The following is an 8,183-nucleotide window of genomic DNA, read 5'->3' as shown; positions in this document are numbered from 1 at the left end:
ACATTCTTACTCTCCTCTAAGAATCAGGAGCTTCAAGTCCAACACAGCTCATTCATGTGACCTCTGACCCTGTGTCTGGGTCTCATGGACCACTTTTATATGAGGTAACTAAATTACCAACTGAGCCATCCCCCTATTCTGGAAGCCTTTCGACTTGTTGATCGTTGATGATGGCAATAACTAGCTTATGGGACAGGAAGTACCCTCTATGTTGGAGGGTTATTTGTTTTTGTTGTGTTGTGTTCTTGGGTTTTTTTTTTTTTGTTTTGTTTTTTTTTTTTTTCAAGACAGGATCTCACTGTGTAGACCAGGCTGGCCTTGAACTCACAGAGATCCACCAGCCCCTTAAGCGGTGAGATTAAAGGTGTGCACCGCTGTGCTCTAACGTTTATTCATCTGGGCATTGAATTTAGGGCTTCACACATGCTAGCATGCACTTGACCCTGAACTATATCCCAGCCTTCTCTTTGCTTTTTGTTTTCAGACAGAAGCTCATTAAGTTGCCCAACCTGGCCTTGAGCTCACCCTGTAGCCTGAGAAGGTCTTGATTTTGTGATCTTCCTGCCTAGCACCCCAAGCAGCTCCACTACCTGGCTGCTGCCACCAGGTCTGACTGCATGATGTTTCATAGCCACTACTGTGTGGTCCTTTCTCTCCTTCAACTGGGTTACAGAGAAATAGATCTCCTTTCTCTAGGCTGAGTGGTCCTCCATGAAAAGGCTGGCTTTATTTTTGCAGCTTTAAGGTCAGTTAGCCTGGCCGCTTTCATCCCCAAGGAGATTTCTGTTTGTAGCTCAGTGACAGCTTTACTTAGCTGACAGCTTTGGGTGCCTCATACCACTGCCTCAACAAACAAGGGATTCTGAATGGCTTAAGGGGGTGGTCCTGGTTGCCGGAACAAGAGACACGTTCAAGAAAAATATTATAGTAACCCAAGGATGGACACGGACTTTTCCAAAGAGAGTCACACTAATGTGTTTTTATAGCAGCCATATCAGCTTTGGAGGTTCCTGAACTTGCACTGTTGCCAAGACTTTCTTTTCTTTAAGTTTTTTTTTTTTTTTTTTTTTTAATATTCCTGTACAGGTGTTCAGGTACCAGCCCACCTCCATTTTGTAATCAGGAGTCATTTTGATATTCTAGCTAATGTAGGTTTCTAATTACTGTAAAACTTAAATTAGTTCCCTTTAACTGTAAACCCACTCTCTACACAGCCCTGCCCCACGGCCCCGCCCCCACGGCCCCACCCCACGGCCCCGCCCCACGGCCCCGCCCCATGGCCCCACCCCCACGGCCCCGCCCCACGGCCCCGCCCCACCTCAGAGCCATCCCTTCCCAGAAACGTTCTGTGCCCTTGGTTCTAAGAGACTTTCCTAACCACCTGGTCTTGCTTCTGTAACCATCTGCTTCAGTGCAAAACTCTCCACCCTGTGTTGCATTCCATCAAAGGGGCTTGAAAAACAGGCTCAGGCCTGACCTCTTGAGTCCTGCCTTAGGCGGAGACAACTGCAGGCTGGCTTCGTACACAGGAACAGCTTGCTTTGACTTGGTCATAACTTGAATCAGTAGTTTTTCTCCTCACACCTGTGGGGTGTGTGTGTGTGTGTGTGTGTGTGTGTGTGTGTGTGTGTGTGACTTTGCTCATGCACATGCACGTGTGTGTACTTGATGTGAGGACCACCTTTTGTGTCGTTCCTGGGGCACCAGCCATTTTTTCCCTTGGGACAGGGTCTCCACTGTTTGGGAAGGTACCCAGTAGTCTAGGCTGGTTGTGCAGTGAGCACCCCGGGTTTACTAGCCTCTGCCTCCCTAGCACTGGGTTTATCAGCTGGAACCACCAAGTCTGGTCTATTTTTAACATGAGTTCTGGGTACCAAACTCAGTCCCCAGCAAAGGACTGAGCCAGATGACAGCCTTCTTCAAAGTGTTTCTAAGGCCTCCCCCATGTTTCCCTATTCTTCATAAATGAGATAATAGGGTGGTTCTAGGGTAGGGGTTACAATCTTCTAAGGTCAAGCTGTGGATCACAAGTAGCTACACAAGGGATTAAGGCCTATCCTTTACTGTGAGTGGGATTTACAGTCTTGTTTGTAAGAGTCCCAGAAAAATGGTAGGTTTGCAACTGAGAACAGAGATAGGATATAGTTGGTCATCCACACTGAGACCTTAGATCAGGTCTCCCAGGGATATCAACCAAGCATCACATAAAAAGCTACAGTAAGAGCAGGCACACACCATCACATCAAGGCTGGACAAGGCAACCCAATAGGAGGAGGAGGGTCCCTGAAGCAAGCGAAAGAGTCAGAAACAGTCCCCCACCTCCTAACGTGAGAAATCCCACAAGAACACCAAGTTATTCAGCCATAGCATATATGCAGAAGACCTAGCTAGAATTCTTGACACCCAAGTACTGAGGGGCTCAGCCAGACTCTTGTTTGAGGGGTCGCTTCATTTATACCATCTTCCCCCCTCCCTCTCTCCCATTAGCTGCTACCTTGGTTAGATGGTGGTATCCAGGCAGTGGGAGGAGCTACGGTCAGTATTGGAACATGACAACTCACTGGTCAGCAAAGTTATTCCTTGGAGAGGCAAAGCCCCGAGGGTCGTGTTTCCTGAAGACCCCGTACTACTGCTAACCCCGACTGTACTTGCTGCCTCAGTGGCCCTGTTTTCTGCCTTGTATATAAATATCCTTGGAGGGGTTTCTAAGTCCCCACTGAGCAACACAATCACAATGCATTACAATCATGGTCCTTTCCCCAAAAGCAGTGCCACTCAGATTAATGATTTATTTAGCTGAAGATTTCTGGTCGAAATTTAAAAATACGTATGGTTGAAAAGATTAGGACAAGGTGATGTTTTATGTGCAATTAATAAATTAGTCCAGGGAGCTTGCCAGCTGCTTAGTAGCAAAATCCTGTGGCACAACATGAAAATGAAAACACATTTTCAGTTACCTCATGAAGTCCCGACTAAGGTTGGGAAGCAAGAACATAGGGAGCCTGGTTGCTGAGGCTCCAGAGTTTCTCCCACAAGGGACAGGCTAACAATCAGAGTCAGTAAGTGAGTTCCACTGCCTGCCGCTTAGATTGAGCTTCTGTGTCTGTGGTGGTTTGAATGTGCTTGGCCTGTAGGAAGGCCATTGTTAGGAGATGTGGCCTTGTTAGAGGAAGTGTGTCACTGTGGAGGTGGGACAGCGTGATCCACACCCTCCTCCTGGATGCCTGCAGAAGACAGTTTCTTTCCGGCTGCTTTTTCATCGAGATCTGAAGATCTAGAACTCTAGGCTCCTCCAGCACCGTGTCTGCCTGCAGGCTGCCACACTTCCTGTCATAATGTTAATGGACTGAACTTCTGAAACTGTAAGCCAGTCCCAATGAAATGTTTGCCTTTATAAGAGTTGCCTTGGTCATGGTGTCTGTTCACAGCAATGAAACCCTGACTAAGACAGTGTCCATTATAGAATCTGATTTTCCCGGTTTTATTACTATAAATCTGCCGATGAGCTTAGGTGTGCCGTGAGGACTTAGTACTGTGCAGTACACAGACTGAATAGATCCTTTTTTTGCTGTTAACCATACATTTACTTTGCTATGAACACATATAAAGGTAGGTCTCGCTCCTTTCTTGTGACAGCAAATGCTACTGCTACCTGCCAGTTCAAGAGAAACCATTGTTAGAAATAGTTGGCTTGCTCAGATTCTGTTAATCTGACATAGAAAAACTATTACTTTGGGACATAGATGTATTATGGGAGGAAACCACATGAGCAGCTGAGTGATCAGATGTGAAATTTAAAATAACTTGTTTTTTTAAAATATGGAACTTGTAATCATTATGTGTAATTAAAACTCATAACTAAGAAATTGTTGTAATGTTTTTTTCCCTGCATGGAGGGTTTCATTAAGATACATAAGGGCTAGGACAGAAAAAAGAGCTGGTGGAGCTTGCTTCATCCACAGTGTGTGTGTGTGTGTGTGTGTGTGTGTGTGTGCGTGTGTGTGTGTGTGCGTGTGTGTGTGTGTCTACTTTACATTAGTCACAGACCCTGCATCTCCTCCTTGAGTCACTGAACACACTGCCAGCGCTGGCCTCTGACACATAGACATTTACAAGGAAAAACAAAAATAAACAGAAAACAGGTCCTTCCAGGGCAAACCAGAAGGCTGTCCTCCGAGAGCCAGGGAGGTCTCACCACCCACCGTGGCAATGTGATTTTGACTGGACTTCAGAACTGACCATGAAGGGCTCCTGCTTACAAACCCACTCCAGGTACTTTGTTATACGGCCTAAGCCAATGAGTCTATAGAATTGTAGGTAATTACAAGAAACCCCAGGGTGTACACTAGGTACGGGGGCTCACTTTTCTTCACAAAGTGGGCTCTAGAGCAGTGGGAGAGAGAAGGGGAAAGGGATCGGTGGCCATGCGTCAAAAACAGTGCACAAAGGCAAGGGTTTTCTACACTCGTAGGTCACTTTGTTGTGCTTTGTTTTATTTAAACGTTTGTATGTGTGCCTGAATGCGTTTATGAGCACCATGGGCATCCAGGCACCTGTGAAAGCCAGAAAAGAGCATTGGGTCCCCTGGAACTGAAATCATAGGCACTTAGAAGCCAAATCAGAGCCTATGCAAACCTAGTAAGTTCTCGTAACCACTGAACCATCTCTCTAGCTCCCAACTCCATCCGCTTTTAACACCCTAGCTTAGATTCCTAGAAGTCCATGGTAAGCCATGATGATTTCATTCCTTCAATTTAAGAGAAGCTCAAAAGAAGGCTTCAGGGGGCCCCTGTCCTCTATAGCTCAGCCACCAAAGAACCCACCATGCCCTTGCAATGCTGGAGATTGAAGAAACTCCCACAGGAGTTGAAGAACCACTCCAGCACAGCCCTTGCTACTCTCTGAGCACACGGTGGCCTAAAGTGCCCAAGTAGTCCCGAATTCCCAGTGGAGAGAACATGGGAAGAGACCTGCCCTGATAAACATCTGAGCAGCCCCTTTCAGAGCAGCAGGTTGGGCTGCTCAGAGGGAAGACTGGCCTTACTAAAGTATCCCTTTAAAATAAAGCCAATTACCAGCCCGGTTTGCAGATGGAAGGCCGTCTCAGTGAGGGTTTTATTGCTGTGAACAGACATCATGACCAAGGCAACTCTTATAAAGGACAACATTTAATTGGGGCTGGCTCACAGGTTCAGAGGTGCAGTCCATTATCATCAAGGTGGAAGCATGGCAGCATCCAGGCAGGCATGGTGCAGGAGGAGCTGAGAGTTCTACATCTTCATCTGAAGGAAGCCAGGAACAGACTGAGCATCCTCAGGCAGCTAGGAGGAGTGTCTCCAAGTCCACCCCCAGAGTGACACACTTCCTCCAACACGGCCACACCTTCTAATAGTGCCACTCCCTGGGCCAAGCATATGCAAACCATCACAAATGCATTGGAGGATGTAGGCACATTCAAAAGAATACTGCTCCCTTCGCTTCCAGCCTCTGCTTCTGGTGGCTAAAGATTTCCAGATTGCTCTTTGGTTTCAGTGTGTTCAGAAATGATAGCAAAAGGAAAAATCACACTGTTCATCGGGGTGGTCAGTTTTCAAATGGGGATTTAAGCCGAGTGTAAACTTTCCAATGTTGCTTAGTTTGGGCGTCGATTTTTGTCAATACAAAACACAACTTTCCTCCCCTATAGGCAGGAAGAGACTATGCTGAGGCAAATTTGAGTGATCCAGGAACGGGGATCCAGGTTATCTAAATAACATAACACAAGACGCAAGCAATTATCATCATAACACAAAATAAGTCGGAATACTTAGGAAACGCGGTGGTGGGAACAGCCGGGAGGCATGTGATCGGAAAGCGAGGGCTACTGCTCAGGCCTCAGAAGCAATCCGGTGAAGATCTTAGCCTTGGGGTTGAAAGAAACCAGCAGTCTACGAATTCAGTGCATCCTGGAGGTTTTGTGTGCTGCTTAGAAGGATGTTAGGTCAGATACAGAAGGTAGGTGCTAAATGCTGATAAGGAACCTGAAGTAGAAACAAGATAACTTGATTCTGGACCCACAACATTGCAGCTCTCCGTATTTATAAAATTCTGATCAATTGGCCTCGTAGAGCCTTTAATATAGTTATTTTTTTAATTTCTGGAAACTTTAGTTTACAATTTCATCTAAACTATTGCCATTTAAATGGTCTCTGACAACTGTATTTCCTGAAAAGATTCTTTGTATCGCCCCATTGACCCTCTGCCCATCACTAAGGGACCTGGCTTCTGAACGTGTAAGTTCTGCGTCTCAAGAGGTCCTCGCCATGGACACGCTAAAGTGACTTCTTTGGTGAGCTACTGATGCTGGAGCACCCATTCTTCTATCTTTGCCTTTTAAATCACCCCCTAAATTGTTGGTTTGGCCATTTAAAAAATCATATTTTAGAAAACATGAGTCTCCCTAGACTAGTCACACTGTGCAACCCAAAACTCTTCCCACACATGAGAACAAGGTCCTTTTCTGCTAAAATCGTATTAAACTGACACCCATGGGCTGAGGGCGTAGCTCAGTTGGTTGAATGTTTGCCTGGTATGTATGAAACCTTGTCTTTAATCACCAGCACTAACTCAACGACTTGTGGGAATTTATGCCTGTCAATCCCAGCACTTGGGAGTCAGAGGCAGGAGGATCATCACTCCTCAAAGTCTGGAACATGGAGAAGGAAACAGAGCTTTCTGTGACAAACTTAAAACTTATGAATACTCTTTTAAAACAGGAGTTCTGAGATATTCACTCATTTCCTTCATCACCAGGCAGCCACTGGACAGAACCAGAGAAATGTCAGGTCTAGGACAAAGCTTCTTCGACCACAGGTTATAACTGAAAATAGAATAGTAAAAAGTTGGCAACAGGGAAAGGTCTCTGAATAGACAACAACCCAAATAATTCAATAATTCAAAATGAAAGATGAATAATCTGAAAATAATAAATCTGAGGCATTTCTAGAAGAACTCACCAGTGCTGTATCACGTGACTTCAAAGCATCATTAACTGCTAACACAGCATGCTCCACACACTACATGTAATCACACAGCACCGTGGACCACTGCCTGAAACATCTCAGTTCAGATTCAAGTTCATTGTATGTTATTAGTTGCAGTGTCTTTACTGTGACTACAAACCTATCGCCTTTATAAAAATGTAGCGGTTCAATTGCAGAATGCAGACTTCCAATACTAGTATTTAGCCGCTGTCTTTCCTCACAGGGAGGCATCACTGTGATGGACATCCTTCTCGGTATGCAGATTTACTTGATCATTCATCAATGGTACAGCTACATGTGTACTGACTGTTCCAAGATGAATTTCTTACTCACAAAGGTTCACTAGGTGAAGGCCTTCCCCTTGAGATGGCTCACCTCCAGTTGGTGCTGCATGACCAGCTATGTGGGACTCAACCAGAGCTGGCAGTGGGGATGGGCAGAAAACCAGCCCCTCCGGACAAATTCTGACACTCGGAGACATGATTTCCTGCATCACCATTGTTCCATGATGCAGAAAGGAAGCCTGTAAGAAAGCCTATGGATGTTGACATGGCTCAGTATGTAAAGATACTTTCTTCCCAGACTAAGAGCCTAAGTTTGCTCTCCAAAGACCCTTTAACAAGAGAGAATTAAAAAGTTGCCATCTGGGTGCTGGCTCACTGGTTAAGAGCACTGTGCACTTCCAGAGGTCCTGGGTTCAATTCTAGCACTTACATGGTGACTCACAACCGTCTAGTCCCATGGGATTCAATGCCTTCTTCTGGTATACAGATGTATATCCAGACCAAAAGAAAAAAACCCCATATACATAACGTGCATAAATTAATCTTTTAAAAAGTTGTTGTCTGACCTGCACAGGCTTATTAAGGCACCGGTTCTCAACCTTCCTAATGCTGAGACTCTTTAATATAGTTCCTCATGTCATGGTGACCCAGCAACCATAAAATTATTTTTATTGCTAATTCATAACTGTAACTTTACTGTCGTTATGAATCCTAATGTAAATATCTGGGTTTTCTGATGGTCTTTGGGGGTTGTGATAGACCGTGGTGATTAGTTTTTATTATCAGTTGGATATGTCAAGGAATACGCTTCCAGGGAGTATGTTAGCTGAGGAGAAGACCCACCCTGAACCCGAGCAGCAGCATCTCGTAGTCTGGA

The sequence above is a fragment of the Micromys minutus genome, assembly GCF_963924665.1.
Source record: "Micromys minutus genome assembly, chromosome: 15".
NCBI lineage: Eukaryota > Metazoa > Chordata > Mammalia > Rodentia > Muridae > Micromys > Micromys minutus.
Note: the sequence above shows the minus strand (reverse complement) of the source record.